General features: G+C 40.7%; 1 protein-coding gene across 18 annotated transcripts in view; it reads left to right on the top strand.

Moving 5' to 3' along the window:
- Nucleotides 1–18,918, top strand: part of ESRRG (estrogen related receptor gamma) — a 389,256-nt gene that overhangs the window by 88,819 nt on the left and 281,519 nt on the right. Inside the window, exon 1 of one of the 18 annotated variants that reach the window (XM_064414187.1) lies at nucleotides 13,010–13,027. The exons of the other annotated variants lie outside the window; for them this stretch is intronic. The gene's annotated coding sequence lies outside the window, so the exon portion shown is untranslated. Of the gene's footprint in view, nucleotides 1–13,009; nucleotides 13,028–18,918 lie in introns of those variants that run through there. 18 annotated transcript variants of the gene reach the window in all.

Consider the following 18,918-nt stretch of genomic DNA (forward strand, 5'->3'; position numbering starts at 1 on the left):
TGAATTGCCCATTGGAGTCTGTAGCACTTCTTATGTGAGACAGGATCACTCATGCAAATAAAGGTTTACAGGACGAGGATCTATGTTGTGTTATTACACAGTCATTTCCTGATACAGTCTTGCCTTTTTTACTTCTTACTCACTAATTTTGTGGTTCTGTTCTTCTGGGAGAAGAGGTTGTTGCATCATTAGTAATGGAGTTTATTATTCTCTTTAATATTTGAATTATGTCTGAAAAAGCTTGAAGGTGTATCCATTTCTTTAGGAGCATTAATATTAAAAGATACTACAGTCTTTGAGTTGTACTATGTATAATTTTAAAATAATTTTGGCATTTTTCCCCTCTGGCAACTGAAGCCTTTAACCTTACAGGACTCTAATTTATAGTGACACCACAGTCTTTTCAAAGGCAACATTATTATGTGACTGATACTGAAATGGTACCGTCAAAAATAAGCAGAAAGTAATTAAGGAACAAAATTATTACAGTAGGGCAGATCTGACTTGGAGACCAAGGGCCATGCTCTGCTTGCTTTACTTGAACAAGGAGTCCCATTGCATCCCATTCAGATGTGCAGCAGTAGCATAAACCCAGGAAAAAGCTCCCATGAAGTCACCATTGTAACCAAGGCTGGAATCTGAGACAGAATTATGCATGTGTATGTAGAGGGAGGAAGGGATTGTACAAAATATTCATTTAATTTGAATATGTATAGGAAGTGAATGAAAGTGTTGGGCCAAATCCTGCTCTCATTTACATTAATGCAGCCCCACAATGTCTGTGGAGGGTAGAATTTGATCTGACATTAGCACAAACTAACTTTTACATTTGCCAGATTCTTATTTGCTCACAGCATGTGGCCAGCCAGAAATATAAATAAATCAAATCTGTTTCTAGGAAGATTCCAGCAACCCTTTGAAACTTTCCTTCTTTGCATTACAAGAAAAGAAGGGGTAGAAAAAAGGGGAGAGGATGGAGGGTTACATAAATGAGAGCAGGTGCGGTCGTGCAGAAGTAACTATTCAGCATATGTAAGTGCAGTTGGAAAATCATTGTCTTGCAGAGAATACTTGAAATTGGTCCCTAATGGCCTTGGTTTTTGTCATATGGTCTTGATTATCAGGCTAAAATTGCATTGCTGATGCCTTTAGTGTGAACGAGATGGATGAATAATTATTACGTGCGCTGAATACCTCTCTGCGAGGAGGAACCAGGACATCCCCTGGTCACCACAGCTACCATTTCACCTTGCTGTCAAGAAAACTGCAAGTGGCCAATTCATCACTTCCTTATTGTTCTTAAAATATATGTTTATAGTAATAAGTGCTCATACCTGCACAAAAAAACGGGCAGTGCAAAACCTCAGCGTTGCAAGGAATAGATGCGAGACCAGTTATTTGTGGGACTTGTGCCCTGAGTGCCTTATCCTGCTTGTAAAGACCTTGCTTTATCTTTGTGTTTGTGCAGATCTCTGTGACTATATTAAGGAGCAAAATGAATTTCTAGTAAACAAAACAAGCATGTACAAGATATCCCAAATTAGTTCTGGTGTCTGTTCAGAAATTAGTTGATATCTTTTTCCTTCTTAGCTGTCAAAAAAGGGGCTCTCGTTCTGCCTAACTTCCCTCTCCCTACTTTTGTCTCTATTACCAGTTACTAATGCAATAACAGAAGTGGTCATAATGAGGTTAACAGGAATCTTATTGCTAGCACTGACTCTCTGTGGCATTGAAAATATCACTCCACTCCCCACTGGCCCCTCCACAGAAAGGGGGATGTGATGATGGTAAGGTTCAGAACAGCTCCAAGATCCATGAGTAGGGCCATACCACTTGGTCATCACCTGGATATTTACATTAGCTCATGGCTGGGTGTGACTGCTGCTCATTCTCTGTGCAATCCTTTCAATACTGGCATTTAGTTGTGGGATCCACTGGTTCCTAAATGATGCAGCTTGAGCCACAAATGGAGCACAACAATCTGCACTTCCTATTGGCATCTGATCAGAATTGCATGTGTGCAGGATACAAGTGTTTCAGGACAAGATTTCTGGTGTCTGCAGGTTTTTCTAATTAATTGTGTGTTGCCATTTGCCATTAAAATCCTAATGAAGTGCTTAAAAACAGTTTTGATTAAATAATCAGACAATCACCCCAACTATTCAAATCTGCTGATTATCTCCTACCAGTTGTTTCAGCAGTGACTGCCTATTACGGACCTAAAAAAATATGTGCAGGTTACAACTGAAGAAAAGAAAGAAAAACGTAATAAAAATATCACATTTAAGAGAATGGATTTTAACCATGGTTTATTATCTTCTATCAAATTCTCCAAATACTTGTCTTGCATGACTAAATCAATGTTGTGAAACATTTCCCTTGAACTTATATGTTCTTTTATACCTGTACTACAGGTGTCTGTACTCAAGTGTGCTGCATCCCTGCACTCACAAAAATGTGTAGTTAAGTCAAGATAAATATGATCCAATGATCTGGATGATGACTGATCAAATGAACATCTGAATTAAACCCGAAGGGAAGACTGAAATAAAGCACAAGCTGCTAGTCTCAATTTTCAGTTTTCTCTCATTAGCTATTGCAGGTTGTCTGGTCCAAGGTAAGGTGGATTGCTTGTTCCCTAGAGTACTAAAAATATCTGAGGAAAAGTCAAGTAACCTGTCTGAAGTAAGTGCCAGAGCAAAATGTGAGGATTAGGACTTCAGCCAACTGCTGTGTAACCCATGCACACTTGTCTTTCTAAACCCAATATAACAAGCGTTGCTCAAGTGGAACTGAACCACTGAATAATCAAATCACCTGAAGGAAAATCTGATGGTGAAAACCAGATGTTCTGATTTTTTTGGAGATGTCTCTCCACTTAGGTAGGACTCAAGCGGTCTGAATCTCCTCCACAGCACCTCATTGATTTCTGTTGATATTGATTTGCTTTGGAGCAGCCTCTGGCTTTTTTGAAGTACCATTTTAAATGGCTTAATCTGTTCAGATAGTGGGCATCAGGCTTAATCTGGGACTGTGACAGATTTTTTTTGAGATTGGAGGTTTTGGCTCTCAGAAAGGTCTCAGACTCCTTCTGTTTCATGCAGTGATGCAAAAGGTCATGCATTTCATAGTGTTCTCCCCTGCAATCACTGAGCTGCTGCAGGGTGTTGCCAGAGGTCACAGCTATGAGGGCATCAGGAATTCCTGACTGTCTATGTGTGGCTTCCTGAACAGGCTGTGGTAAATTCAAACTGTGCCTCTTGGTAAAAATTACTGGAGCCATCCTGCTATGAATTCCAACCATAGACATCAAGGATATTATTATGTAAAAGGATGCTATTGATATTAAAAAAAAAACAACATAACAAACAACATAAAAAACCTAGATGCTAAAATTTGGTAGTTTATCATGTCTCAGGGTTTTCTTTTAACTTTCTTCTCTAATTGAAAAAGCTAAATTGATTGAAGCATTTGAGCCCTGATTTAGCTTTTAAAAAAAGAAGCAGAATCTAAAAATGGCTCAGTGAAGCAACTGAAATGCTATCACAAGCTCTTGAGATCGATAACTAGGGGGAAAAAAAGGAAGAAGAAAAGTTTTTGAGTGACAGTGTAAAAATGGGAGATTTAAATACATCTATATCATTGCATTTTGCTCCATTGTGGATTGCTTAAAATACACTTTGGCAGTGTGTTTTCATGCAATCTAGAAGGTGATCTGTTAGTAACACTGAATTTGTGTTTACGTTCCAAATTGTAAACTACATTTATAGCAATATTTCTATATTAAGGTATTAATGCCAAAAGTGCTACCTAAGCTTAACTTTACCAGTATAACTCAAAATGTATTTTATAGCACTATAAATAGTAACACTGATATTGACACTTACAGCAGCATCTAACTCCCTGGAAAGCTGTTTCTGATGCTAAATGAAAATGCAGGGAGCTGACAGTGTATTTATACATACCAGGGAGTACAAACAGTACTTCATAGTTCTTATTGTTGAAATTCCTTGTGCTAAAGGGTATTTAAATATTTAGTGGCATTGCCAAATTTTCCAGTTTAAAAAACCCAATGTTTGCATGTGTATTAGATACATGTTATTACTATTGGTAATAATGCTAACCTCATGAATAAAAATATTAAATAACAGGCATAATGGCTGTTACCTGTAGTTTGAGACTGATCATTCATTATGGTCTTTCACTTTGTTCCTTGTGTGGTTTATGTGGAGTCTTCTGGATTTTTACTAGAGGTCTTCTCACGTCTCTGAGACATCTGGAAATTACAACCATAGCTGCTAACTTCCCCAAACCTTCCTTTAATTGAAGCGTCTCCCAGTGATAGGGAGACATTTAATAGCTCCTCCTCTCCTACTGAAGCACGCATGGCAAGCTTCTGTGTGCAGAACTTTCCTTGTTTAAAGAAAGAAGGATCAAGGGGGTCATCAGTTATCAAAATTCTGATTTTGACTATTCTGAAAGTAATAAAATTTGATCTATTTTTCCCTCATACTTTTAATTTAGAATAACATCTGACAGTTAGATAATTTAAGAAGTTTTTAATTGTTAGGAAAAATTAATTTTTTTGCCTTATTTTAGGCATCAGCTCAGAGTTCTCACTCTGGACCTCAGAAACACAAATTTTTCTTTCTTGGAGATCTTGAGCTCTATTCTCAAGAGAAAACCCTATGCACTGTGTAGCTGAAAAGGAAAATTTCTGAAGATTGCATATAACAATCTATCCAACATGCAACTTCTAAAAAAAGTATCTGCTGAAATGCAAAATTAATTATTCTCTGTCTTTTGCGCTGACATTTCTACTTGCAGTTTGTGGCATAAAAGGGTTTATGTAATTTTTGGCTACATTACACATGCTGAGTATGACAAGGATGATGTTTTGTGGTTTAGAGTTCTAGGCTTTATTCTCAGCACTCCTACAGAATCACTGTTCAAGTATGGATGAGTTTATTTGCTGTCTTGTTTTCCTCATTTCTAAATTAGCTGTGATTGTTTCCTTTGATGATACCTTACATAAGCATTATGTATTTTGGATTAGTGTGGGCCTCATGAGAGGTGCTTCAAAGTATAAACTGTTTTATCTGAGGTGGATATGTTTATTACGTGTGCAAAGTGTGAATGTGTACTTATGAATATATTTTGTGTTAGAAGCATTATATGCATTACAAGTTTATCTAGGTTTATGATGCATGTATACTATAGTAAAGAACACCAAATGAAATTCCTTTACTTGGATGTTAAGTACCATGCCATAGTATTCCTTTTTAAAAGAGTATTTTGTCCACTTTAACAGATGTTTAAGTTACTCACTTATGTGAGCCAAGTTATACCCTCATAGAATATTTAATACTCATGTCAAACTGACTAATTCTGACTTTAGGATTTTCTCATATGAGTTTTGGTCCTTGGCATATTTATTCACTGGAGATGAGTAAGCATTGAAGGGTGTGAATGTCCTATGTTGACCTGAGAGGCACAGATCCCCCTGAAATTAAGAAATATGAGATGATCCACTCTCTGTAGACCTCCTGAAGTTCCTGCACTTGACTTTTAAAATCTTCTTTTCTGGTGAGCATGTTTTTATCTGGTGAACAAGAGGTATAATCAGAGGGGATGCTTTATGTCAATAGGATAGTGAAGGTGAACATGAGCGAACCAGCACAAAGATCTGGAAATATCTATGAAGTCAGGACTGGTTGGTTTTGGGGTTTTTTTCCAATGCTGTGGTTGTGCCCAAATCCCCAGACCCTCACTCAATCCTAACCAGTTCACTGGCTCATTTTAAAGGAGTGGTAAATAACTGTTCAGTTTCATCAATCGTGTTTCCTCATAATACATCTACTCAGGAGATTGGCAGCTGCTGTTGTAAAGAGAGGTTGGAGCAAATGTTCCCTATTCTTAGTCCAGATGAAAATACCAGTGAAGAGCTCAGTTTCATAATTTTTCATAGATTCTAGCTGTTGATACTGGGTATTCTTCAGATTTTTATACTCTGAAATGAAATTCTCAGTTTGGTCCACCAGAGCCCATGTTTGGTGTCTTTTTTCTGATGTGAGTTGTGGCCTTCTCAAGCTTTTCCCTGACTGTAGGGTGGAAGAATTTTGTCGATTTTGAATACCAGTCAGTAAATGTTAAGCCCTGTTGGAAGTGTATGTTACAATAAATGGGAAGGTACTTTGCAGTTTTGTAGCTCTGTGCCTGTATCTGCTCAGGAAATAAGAGATTAGTGTATTAAACCACACTCTGAGAGTGCACCCTGATTTTAGAGTATTGCACTTCTTTCATTTCATACCTTCTAAAGCCATTCATGCAGTATTCATGAAACATCCTAACAAATACTCTCACCACAAGAACTTTGAAAAAAGTTAGGAATATTCTGTTTGGATAATCCAGGGTTTCTTTTTAACACCAACACCCCCCCGCTCCCCTTGTTCTGTATTTCTCCATTTAATTAGATGCCTCACCCTTCTTTCCCTTGGAATACTTTGCTTTTATTCTGTCACAATTCGTGGCTTACTGGCTAATTTGAACTGTAGTTTTCTTTACAGTTAAAAAAACACCCCCATATATTCAGATTTGTGACTGTGATTAATATATAGAAGATAAGATGATATAAAACTACCAAAGCAAGGGAAAAGGACTGCTACCTGTATGTATAGCAACTGTGTCACAGCTCTCTTATTCATCTGAATGATGGATAAATGGCAAAACTCCCACTGATTTCAGGGGGAGCAGAAGTTAACTTGAAATGAGCCGCTTTCCTGCACGTCGAATATTCTGAGGACTCAGGTGCTAATTTCCAAAGAAAGATCAACACAGATGGGAAAAGTTACGGCGTGTGGAAGAATAGCTGGTTGAAATGCAGATCCACACAGTAAGGGCCTAATCTGCTTGATGCCACATACTGACTTCAATAAAAGTCAGGGGCCTTGTAGGAATCCAAGCTAAATGCTAGTAAAAAATCTAGACAGACAGAGGCTAGAGAAAACCCCTCGCTGGTGTGAAATTGTGTGCACATGCAACCTTTCACATACAGTTTGTACATATGTTTTCCTTAGAATAAAACGTTAATAAAGGGAAAATGTCATCTGGGAAGACAAAGCATCCAAGGCAACCCATCTGCACTCTTGTCATATGATAGACTTGGACAAACCTAAAGCTGCCGATAGAACTGCTCAAGAAGTATGCCAAGGGAGCAGATGTTACCTCTGCAAGGATATTTTCCAAAGTTTGGCATTCAGGATCTTGTGGTTACCGGCCAGAGAGGAAGAGGTGAGGAGGAGAAGTGGAATGATGTTGCCTTGGCACCTCCTGGTGTCAGCTTTCTCGTTCACTTGAGTTAGGTCTTTGCAGTTCTTTCTTTCTTCTTCTGCCTAAGTAAGGCATCTGAGGTAGAAGTTAAAAAGGAAAGCTGCTATGTATGGAAGCAGAACACTATGAAACTTGATACTACCCTTAAAATATTTATTCAAAGGCAAATTCATGAATGTATTTAGATTTATGATGCATAATCATGTTTGGGTTAGTGAAAGGCCAACAGAGATCCTGGATTAATCTGTGAGATCAGAAGCCAGTGGGGATTTTGTGAACTCAAGTGGTTGGAATAGATTGTTACAGTTTTCAGAGAGCATCCTGAAAGCAATGCTTTGGAAAAGAGCAGGTCTAGAGCAACTTTGTTCCCTCAGAGGGCTGGGGCATCCCTGCAGGGCACTGCATGGGTACTGGGTGAGCCAGCGTTGGTGCAGTTGTTTCCACGAATGTCTGAGGAATGAGGAACTGTTTTTGTGTAGACTCTTGCTCACTAGCAAGACCAGGCCATTCACAGTGAAGCCACTGCAGCTTGTGCTGAGGTTGCTGTGGAACACAGTGTGGGAAATGGGGAGAAGCAGGGGCTGTTGTCATACCACTGCTAGCACCCGGTGGGATAAACTGGGCTTAGTGCTCTGCCCTGTGGTCATCACCACCCCCTGCTAACTGTAGATATTTTCCTTTTAAAAAAATCCTCTATAGAACTGCTTAAATATTTCTCATTGTTTTCATTCTCCCTCATTGCTAATTGTAAAAGGGTAACATGACAGCCAGCAATCCTATATTCAAGCTCTCAGCCTCTTTGGTGCATTGCTTGCAGCCCAGAATGCCAACTGCATCCTGGGCTGCATCCAGGGCAGCGTGGCTGGCAGAGCAAGGGTGAGGATTCTGTCCCACTTGTAGTACCGCATCCAGCTCTGGGATCCTCAGCATAGGAAAGACATGGACCTGCTGGAGTGAGTCTAGAGAAGAGCCACAAAATGATCAGGGATCTGGAGCACCTCTCCTGTGAGGACAAGATGAGAGAGTTGTGGTTGTTAGCCTAGAGAAGAGGAAACTCCAGGCAGATCTTACAGCACGTTTCAGGACTGAAGGGGGCCTTTAAAAAAGATAGACAAACCTTTTAGCAAGGTGTTGTGTGATAGGACAAGGAGTAATGGCTTAAAACTAAAAGAGGGTCCCTTTCAATGAGACACAAAGAATAAAGTTTTTGCAATGTGGGCGGATAAACACTGGAAGGAGCTGCCCAGGGATGTGGTAGATGCCCCATCCCTGAAAACATTCAAGGTCAGATTGGATGGGGCTGTGAACAGCTTGATCTGGTTGAAGATGTCCCTGCTCATTGCAGAGGGGTTGGACTCAATGACTTTTAAATGTCCCTTCCAACCCAAACTAATCTATGAGTCTATAATTCATGATCCACATTATGGTGACGCGAGGATCATATGTGTGAAAAGGTCTCTCTGAGTGGACCTGAGGAAACACAAACATATCTGGTCAGTAATGGTCCCTGTTTCCAAACAGTTTCTCTGAGGCATATGCTGATAAATAATGTTCCAGTAATTTCTTTGACATGAGAAAATCCTTCTTGAGGCCATGTTACAGTTCTTATCAAACTTACTTGGCTTTTGGACTAAGCACAGTTTTAATCACACCCTGCCCTCAGATGAACTAATAAGTGATGGGCTTTGTTGGGGTTGGAGCAGGGGGAGAATGAGCCAGCCTAAATCCGACTCCTGAGGCTCATCCCTGCTGTAGTGTGACCGCCTTGTACTCTCCCTGTGCTGGGGGGAGTGTCAGAACCTTGGCTCCAGCTCCTCCAAGGGGAGGAGGGGCAAGCAAGGGTACCTCAGCTGAGGCCCCCAGCTGCTGGTGACCACCCGAGGCCCGGGGGAAGGAGCCCCAGCCCCGGGAGGAGGCTGAGCCTCTCCGCCCTGCTGCGATCACGCGCAAGAGAGCTCCGTGTTTTCGTAAAGCGGCATTTGCCCTTTCCAGCTGCTGGACGCCACAAAAGGTCACCCAAAATGATCTAAATGCATCGTTTCCCTGGTGTGAAGGATGAAGCAGGGAGCCTTTGAATGAAGGCAGTGCTTTTTTTGTTTTTTTTGTCCTGCAAGTGTTCCCTTTGCTGTTACAGTTCCTGCAGTCGGGTGCTGTCACTTGGGTTGGAATCAGCCTCTGCTTGCTTTCTGTCTGTGCCGCAGCCTCCGGCACAGCCAGACTCCTGCTCACAGCCCTGGAGGGATTCAGGTGTGAACTCGGAGTCTGACCAGGTGCAGACCCAGGGACCGAGACCTTGGTCTCTACAAATCCCTGGAGCGTTGCAGAAACCCCAACCAACACGTGCCAAGGAGGACCTTTTGTGCTGGTTTTGGCAGGGTGTGCTCGACTGGAGGTTAGCAGTGTCCTGAGCAGAAAACCACTGGAACCAAATCTCATTTGCTAGGATTGAAATATAGCAACCAAGGCAGATCATCCTGTCTCATTGTTTTTATGTGTCCCTGAGTCTAAAGCCATTTTTAAAATGTGAGTGATGCAATTTCTTGCATCTTTCATTTAATATGCTGCTTGGTAAACAGTGTTTTAGATTAGTATATTTGTAATTTAAATGAAGACAATACATCAAGTCAAGTCAGAAAAGAAGGAAGAAGTTTAAGGAGTGATTGATGCCTCTTTCAGTGTTATGCCCTCTTGAAAAAGAAAAAAAGAAAGCATAAGGATCGGGGAGAGGTAAGATTATTGAGGATCCATTGGGGTATGGGAGAAAGACAGAAACTGTTGTTCATGGGCAGAAATACACTATTTTTAAAAGCACAGTCAGCTCTGATAGCTGAATCTGTTTTCTTCAAGCGCACTAATAAATTCTGCCTAATTCATTTTTTATTCTCTCTTGGGGTCTGCTTGCAGATTTGCCTCAACAAAGGAAGCATCATGTTACTTCTTTTAAATAATTGATGGCTCTTGGTCCAAGCCAGCTTGAAGGAAATTCAAAAATAGGTACTGATTGAGTAAATACCCTGCCTCCCCCTCTGCTCCCCCCGCCCCCATCCCTTATTTATTTTTGCAGCCTGTGTGACTGGCAGTTGCTGATGATGTCATTTGGGTACACCCAGCACTTAGCAGCTCTGATTTCATTTATGTATTTATTTTTATTTAAGAAAAGGAGAAGCTGTTAATTGTAAACTGTCTGACGGAGCTAAGAGCTCTTAATAAATCATCAGCAACCTTGTGCCATGACAACCAGGGATGGACCTTAACAGGCTGAGGTTGGAATCGGTACCAAGAGAGGCGCTGGGGAGACTTGTGTGTATCCCACTCCTCTTTGCTAGGGATGTCCTCTTCACAGGGCACCCCTGGGGCAGTGTTTTCCACAGTGGTGGTTGTTTGCAGGTTTTGGCATGCCATCTCTGAGAGTAGTGTTGTTTCCAGTGAATAAGTAATTTTCCTGGACAGCATGGATTTGCCAAAGCTCTTTGATGTGATCTATGAAGATACACCCTTTATAATTTACCTTTTCAGTTACTCAAAAATCACTGTGGTCCAAATCAACAACAAGAAAACCCAGCAATATTTTTCTCCTTTTTCTGTCTTGGCTTTGAGAGGCAGGCTGTTCTTACACCAAATATTGCTTCAGTAAAAACATGTTTGGAGTAAAATACTGCATTGAATAAAACAGTGGCAGAGTTTACATCTAGTGAATTTTGCATTCATACTCTGGTTTGCAGACCACATGGCTTCATGCCTCCCCAGTTTAGTTAGCAGTGAGTTAAAGGACTGAAGAAAAGTTTCAGAAGGTGGCTTCTGTGTGAAATTGTTACCCCTCTTAGGTTTTCTTTGTGAGGTATATCCATGTTTCATAATGGTAATTACGCAATGTTGAATAAGTGATGTTCAACTATAAAAGGGACTTATAGAAAAAAATAGGCAACTTTAATTTTTTTCCCAAGCAGGCAAGTCCTCCTGCAGGTCACATCTTAATGCAATATTTTAGTGCATGAAACCAGCACTCACCTAATAAATAACATAAGGTCTTCTTGACCTTGCAGCCTTATGAGGGCACACATGCTGTTCAGCTAAACTACTCTAGTGTCCCATACCTTGGAGAAATTGCCAAGTATTTCCTCTGATGCCATGCTTGTCACCCATGCTGGCCCGGCATTCCTCACTGCCCGCTAACGGCGCTCCGGCCGCAGAGCAGTTTGAGTGCCGACAGCCACAGCAGGATCAGTCAGGGCCTTCCCAGCTGGAAGAGCAGAGCACCATCAGGGGCATGTCCACATGAGTAGGTGCAGATGGACCACAGCGGACTGGACGTGGCTTGGCTCTGGTCTGCAAGCCATGGTGCTGCTTAGTACAATGCTGTCATCAGGCAAATGCTCTTATTGTTTCTTATTAGTAGTGTTAGATCTGAAAGCTCCAGTATGAAGATTGATCTGTCAGGAATGTGCCATGTATTTTGCATATTTATTGTTCTCCCTCCTGTAAAGTGAGTATCATCATCAGTGAAGGAAGCATTGTAAAGTAAGCATGGCAGATAGTCTGATTTCAGAGAAAGCTTTCTTTGAGAAACAGAGTGATAGAGACAGATCTGTGTATTTCTCCTTTTCCCCTCCAGAAATGAACCTCTGGAGTGTGCATTTAAGAAAATCAGAGCATATGAGGGGACAGCATGGAGATGGGAGATCGGTATTTCTGCGGTGTTACAATCAAGGCAGAAAGAAGGCAATGCAAGAGTGAAACTTGAAACAATAGTATCCAAAAATGTCTTCCAGAGTGAGACATACAATTGCATATTTGGATATCTATAAAGTGCCCTGTACTCTGAGTAGTTCCTCTGACCAGTGTGGTGCACAAAGAGGTGTAGGGTCTTCTTCAAGTGGTCATGAGTGCTTACACATTTTTATCCAAGTGCCTGCAGTATTTGGAAACTTCTGTGTGGTGCAAAGTTTGCAAACAGAATTTAGAGGTGTTCCAGTTGTCTCTTTATCTGCCAAAAGAACAGGTTAAGAATTAATTTGGTGATTGGAAAAGCTTAAAAGCAGCAGTAGTTCACTTTGGGTGTTAATACAGTCTTTAGCCATAGAGGGAAATCTAAGCCTTGCTGAAGGCACGGCATACCGAGGTATATCTAATAGTGTGTGCTTGACTATGTTGCCTGGGAGCTTTTATTTAATGCAATGGCCAGGAAAATTGACCTCATGTTTTGGGTTTTTTTTCTCTTTTGGATTTGAATCCTGACTCACATCATCTACGTGTGTAAAGCTGGCAATGTACTGATTTATCAAAGCAAAAAACCCTTACTTGGAAAAAAGAGGAAAAACTTGTGATAAAAACATTGTGCTTTGAAATATCAGCTGCATCAGAGGATATGAGTGGGTTATTGGTGTAATAGGGATCCTTCTATCTGTGAAAATAATGCCACATAAAAATACCATGAACCAAATTAGTTGCCAGTTTCTGATAGCTTAACTCTCCAGTTCTAAATGCTATTGCAAGCATTCTGTTTAGGAAGGGAAGCTAAAAGCCTCTCAAGGGTACATTGAAAATGCTGATCCTGAATGTATAAATGGACATAGTTTAGTCCTTAAGTTATTAATTATTTCTCATGATTAATTGTAATTATTTTATTACTACTCCAGACTCTTGGGTCAAATTGCACACTGAAGTCGGTAAGAAATTTGCTGAAGAATCTCTTGATTTGGTATGTTATCATTTTTATATTGGCTATTGAACATTATCAGTTGCATTAAAGAGACCAACAGCTATCATGCCATCAAATTGCAGGATATATTTGGGTTGCAGGCGTAACTCCATTTCTTTCAGTGTCATCAGATATAACTGCAAATTTAATGCACAAAGGGAAGGGGAAATAATCCCTTCACCCACAAAGACATAAATTAAATGTTACCCCACCCCATGCTAAAAAATGTAACCTTAAATGAACCTTACGTTAAGGAAAGTTCAGTGCATGCATTCAGTGTATATACTCTGTGCAAGGGGGATGGCAAGAACTTTCAGATTAGTCTGAATTATTGAGGATTTTCTAGTGGGAAAGCTGGGTACCCGCCCTTCCCTCTGGCCAGCTCTACCTTCCCAATGCCTCTCTCCCCTCAAGTAACCAGAAGAATCTTTTTCTTCTGAACATACAGCTTGTAATATACATAAAAGCAGAGTTTGCTTTGATCCTGACAGCAAAACGTTTATTTTTAAACTGGAACTGGGCTGTTGTCCAGCAATGCTCTTTTCTTTGCATCATGCCCTGCGTTTCAGCTCTGCAGCCTGCCTGGGTGCAGCTGGACCTGCTGCAAGAGGGACCTGGCATGATGGGTCCTGCTGAGCTCGCTCCCTCCCTCTCCCCCCATTCCTTCTTCTCCTCTCTCGTTTTGAAATTCAAATTGAATGCAATTTTCAGCTCATTTGAGCCAGAATATACTCTTGCTGAGCTTCAGTGGCTCTTAAATTCAAACTCCAAGGAGAAAACAGATATCATCTGTCACCGATGGTGGGAAAGGGTGTCCTCCCCACATTTTATTCATGGGAGACAGGGCTTCACTGACTAATTCCAGTCTTTCTGACTAATCACTCACTGGCAAACTAATCAGCTAGTCGATGTGACTGGTTTCTTGTAGTTTGGTCTCTTTTTGCAGTTTTTTTTTATTATTATTTCTCCAGCCTATTTAGTATTTATATTTAAAGTCCTAGAAGTGCCCTAGCTGAAATGCCTGTGTCTGCATTGGACTGTATCTGTTTCTGGTCTCAGTGTCCCCATCACGGACTATTCCCTTTAAAGAACTACAGATGAAAATGCCCTGAATTGCACAAAGGGTGAAGAAGAGGTGAGGGATGAGAGATTTTCAAGAGAAACTTAAAAAATAGGAGCAAAGGGAGAAAAAGTGTTAAATCATTAGGTGTTGTTATGTTAGCAGGTTTAGGACCAGGTATATGTACAGGGTACATACCACAGCTACTTATTTTATAAAACCTGTTTCATATTAACACACGTGGCGATATTTGTGAGTCACCTGGTAGGAGTCCTGCTTAAAAGTAGAGAAGAAATATGACTCACTGTTTTTTTCCTTACTGCTTTATTTTTTTTTCTAATAATTTTTTTAATACAAAAAACTCTTGCAAAGAGGTCCAGCTCCTACTTTTATTGTACTCCTTTACAAACTTCTTTCATTTGGTGAAAATAGCATTGGTTTGGAGATTGGCAACTACCTTCAAAGAGAAATGTTGCAAAAAACAGCAATTTGGTAGGTATAAGGGTGAAACTAAAGTACAATCTGTGCTAGTACAGAAAATAGGTTGCTTAATCTAACAGCATGATAGCATTTTAATGCTGCTCTGAACAACATCAGCTTGCCACTGGCAAAAATCCACAACCTGAATTTTTGTTGTAACAAAATCTACATGCCATAAAGGATGTCATAAATAGATGGGACATCTGCAAATTGTGAGAACATATTAAAGTCAGACTGGAAAGAATATCAAACACCATGCTGGTCCCTTGATTGTTTTATATGTTCTAAAGTCTTGATATATTACTAAACCTGGCTCAAGCTTGGAAAATTCTGTTCTGGAGCTTTCTTGGTGCCTGTTCCTTGTTCCTCATGCTGGGCAAGTGTTGGCATACAGTCAGGGCCCAATCCTGAAAGCAGTTTTGTGTTTGGTGTGCTAACATCACCCAAACTGAAATGAAACTCTGGGGCAGTATGCAGTTATCCCTTTGGTCACCTTATCTACTTCAGTTTAGTGTGTGGTAATCCCTAAAAAATAAAAAAAAAAACCCTCTTTTTGCTGTGGGCTGAATCAAAGCAGAGTACAGTCAGCTGGCTGGTTCATGACAGATGCCTTGCACAGAAGCCAGTGTGCTGTTATGGCAGAACTTGGGTATTTCATATTGGAGAGGCACTGGCAAAAAGCAGGGCTTAGGAAAGAGGGCACTCTTGGCATGTGATGAGAGAAGCCCAAGCTCACCTTGGGGTCTGGGCCCCTTCATGACACAGGCAGTGTCGAGAGACCTGAATCCAGATCGCAGTGGGGTGAGCTTAGAGAGGTGATAGGCACATGGCTGCCAGGGTAGCAGAAATTGATTTCCACTGGTCTTTGTGGTCATAAATGTTAGCCCTGATGCATTTAGAGTTACTGAAGCAGGGGGTTTTGGAATCTTTTTATAATTAGGCAATTAAATTCATGTTAAGCCCTGTTTCAGGCACCTCAGTGCCTCTCTGAATCTTACCCTTCGTCTCCAGTGGCTCTGTTAGACATTGCCACTGACCTGCAAAGCTGGTACTACAAGTCCTTATAAAGAAATCTGATATTCCTGTGGAAGTTATGATGATGTATGTAAATCAGCTGCCATATCCACACTGTCACCTCTTCAGCTGAAAAAGAAGGGCAAATAATTTCATTGGTAGCTGCTGAAACCGTCAGCTGCACTGTCATTAATACTCTCCCCTCTTTCCTGGAAACTCAATATTTCAGCTACCTGATGTACCCTTCCTCTTCCAAGAATACATCTCTCCATTCCTCCAAATTCTTCTTGAACTGGGACCTCCCATCTGGCAGTTTATTGTTCTTCTGGCCCATTAGTTTTTCCTCCTCTTCTTTTTCCATAGCCTCACATGTTTTTTATAGAATTTTATCATGTGCTAATAACCAGAGTATCTGAGCTCTATCCACGAGTGTATAAAATGATGTGTCCAACTGCTATGATGCCTTTTTGTTTTACCCCTCCTCTTTCTTTGGGGAAAACAGTTGGGGTAAAGCAATAAGTTTTGAATTTTTGTATTGCTGTTACATATACCTACACCATCATGACACCGATCACCGTCTGCCTTTAAGGCATCCCCTGGATTGTCCTGTTTGAATTTTGGTGCTGCATCTGTTCCTCAGGGAGCTGTGCAGATTTCTTTTGCTGCTCTCTGAGAAGAGAGTGTCCATGTGGTGTCATTTCTCTGAAGCAGGTGTTCCCAGACCCTCTCCCTAGATGTCATTGCTGAACACCCTTTTTCTACACTCCCTACTCTGTCTTCCTGCTTTACCCTGGTTGTCCCAGAGATCTTCCATGATCCATCCCCGTATCTATAATTGATCTTACAGCGGCCACATGGCAGCTGAAGCATTTGCACACAAACTTTCTGCTGGGATTTGTATAATAGATAGTATTTTGCTTTGCAGAAATATAAGAGCCATAATAACCCAGATGATAAAAGAAGTGGCTGCCTCCTTGCTTGGGTGGCTCTCCTGGATCTCACCCCTCCTTGGTCTACCTTCCAGCCCACAGCCATCTCTCTTGGTTTGTGCTTGAGCCATATGAAGATTTCCAGTCCAGAAATAAACAAAACTCTGACTGTTGTCAACAGACATTGGCATCAATGGGATTTTTACCTAAGTCTATGCAACTCACCTTTTTGTTGTAGCAGATATTCCCATACAAGTCCTTAAAAGTCACAGTTGCACCTGTAAGTTTTCCACATGACTAAGCTCTTGTGCACCTCAGGAATCCTATTAGAGATTTTCACATAACTGGATTGCAAGTTGCAAAACTAAAATTGTTGTCCCATCCTATAAAAAACTTGTTGATGTGTCTGTGTGGGTTATGCCTATATAGGTGTGTATCTACAGAAAGAGTTATGTTTGATGATATTTCTTCAGTAGGAGATTACTTGCCGCTGTTCAGAGGTCATTGAGTGACCTGTAAATTATACTTGATTAAAACATGCCCAGTGGAGATCACAGTTTCAGATTAATAAACAAATGCTAACCATACCCGGTGTGTTTGTGGTATTGAAGCTATAATCAGGTTTTTGCATTTTAATTTTGTATCTACTTTTAAGAATATGCATATTAATCCTTCTGGTTGGTTCTTTATCATTCTCTGTACTTTTAAAAAAATTTCTTTCCTTATAGTGCTTTGAGAAATTTAGTAGTGTAGGATCAGAACTCTTCTCTTTGAAATTATCTTTAAAACTGCTATTGACTTTAACAGGATTAGTGGTCATGTTAGGGAGCCTGAGAAAGTGGTCTCACAGCTCACACAATGTCTGATTCCTAAATAACAAACCTCGTCAAGTCAACTATTTCCGAGTCACGTTTTGTTCCATCCTGGCACAAGCCAGACTGGGACAACAAATTGTATCACCAAAGAGGCATGACACGAGCTGTGTGTGTATTTTCAGCAGCCTTTGTATTGCCATGGCAACAATAGTTTTAATTATGGAGAGCCAAAACAGTAAGTTGTATGTCAGATGGGGCTCAGTTTTCCCTGTGGACAGAACTCTGATTAGCCACTGGAGAAAAGCTTTGTATCTTGGTTTTCCTTCTAGTCTGGATTTTATTCTCTGCTTCAGCAGCCAGCTTGTGTTCAGTGTGTGAACTTGGAGAGGCTGCAGCCAGCTGGAGGACAGTGGCACTGAGGGAGATGAAATGACCCTCCTGTCTCAGGGGCAGCCTGGCACCATGCTGGTTTGGGTATTTAGGAATGGTTCTCTCACTAAAGGACTGCTCTCGGCTTCCCTCTAAACCACTGGAGATCCGCAGATTTGGAAAGGGCTGGTATGAAGTGATGTCTAATAATCGGCCTTGACAACGTTCAAGATTGTGCTTAGGGGGACAAACAAGGACTCCACTTCAGCAGTACACATGAAAATTTGCAAAGCAGATCCACATCTACATCCAGCTGTGGGAAATAAATACGACTCATGCAGTGGAGGTCAGGAGTAGCTTTTTTCAGAGTGGCAAGGGTCTTAAGTCACTTCTCTGAAAGAGGGTGAAAGGGTAGTGACCAAAAGCATGCATGTCACTCAGTAAATTCAGAACAAGAGAGGAAAAACTTCACTGATGCAAATCAGTGTATATATATATATATATATATAAATTATGTGGCCTTCTAATTCACTGATTTCCTATTTTATTTGAATGCTGGCCCTTGGTGGTTATGGTAAGGCTTCTTTTGGGTTTGTGAACTTCCTGGCACTGTTTGAAGAGTAGTGAGGTTGGAGAAGAGAGGGAGCCCTGTAACTTTTGTGTAGATCTATTCTGATCCTCTGTGATTCCAAGCGTATGTCTTCATGGTCATGGGTCTGAGGCACTGTCATCAGGAGATCATGGCCAGAGACATGATATCACAAAGAATGAGAATGAGACGATCACTGTTAACTAGAAATTCAATTATTCAAATGTGGTTCCAGGATGTAGGAGGCTCAGCAAGCATGTAGGCTAATATTTAGACTTGCTGAACCTGTAATCTCACTCCTTACAGTGTTGCAACAGCTTTTTTTTACAACACACAACCCTGAGCAAGTAATTAACTGATGACTTTATTTTTTATTCACCTATACTTCTTGAAATTTAAGAAGTCCTGACTCTAAGATTTTAATTTTGGAATTTGAGATCATAAATTAAGCCCTCTTATGAAAGAAAATAAGAAGTTTGCTGTTGTTTTTAATAAGATTTTACGGTACATATGGCAACGGCAAGTCTGTGAGTCCCAGCTTTACTGCACGTGTGTAGCTCTGTGCTTTGAGACCCTTGAAATATCTGGTTTTAGGACATCAGCAGGGGGCTAATGAAAAGGCTTTGTTGATTTTA

The sequence above is a fragment of the Passer domesticus genome, chromosome 3, assembly GCF_036417665.1.
Source record: "Passer domesticus isolate bPasDom1 chromosome 3, bPasDom1.hap1, whole genome shotgun sequence".
In the NCBI taxonomy this organism is placed as follows: Eukaryota; Metazoa; Chordata; class Aves; order Passeriformes; family Passeridae; genus Passer; species Passer domesticus.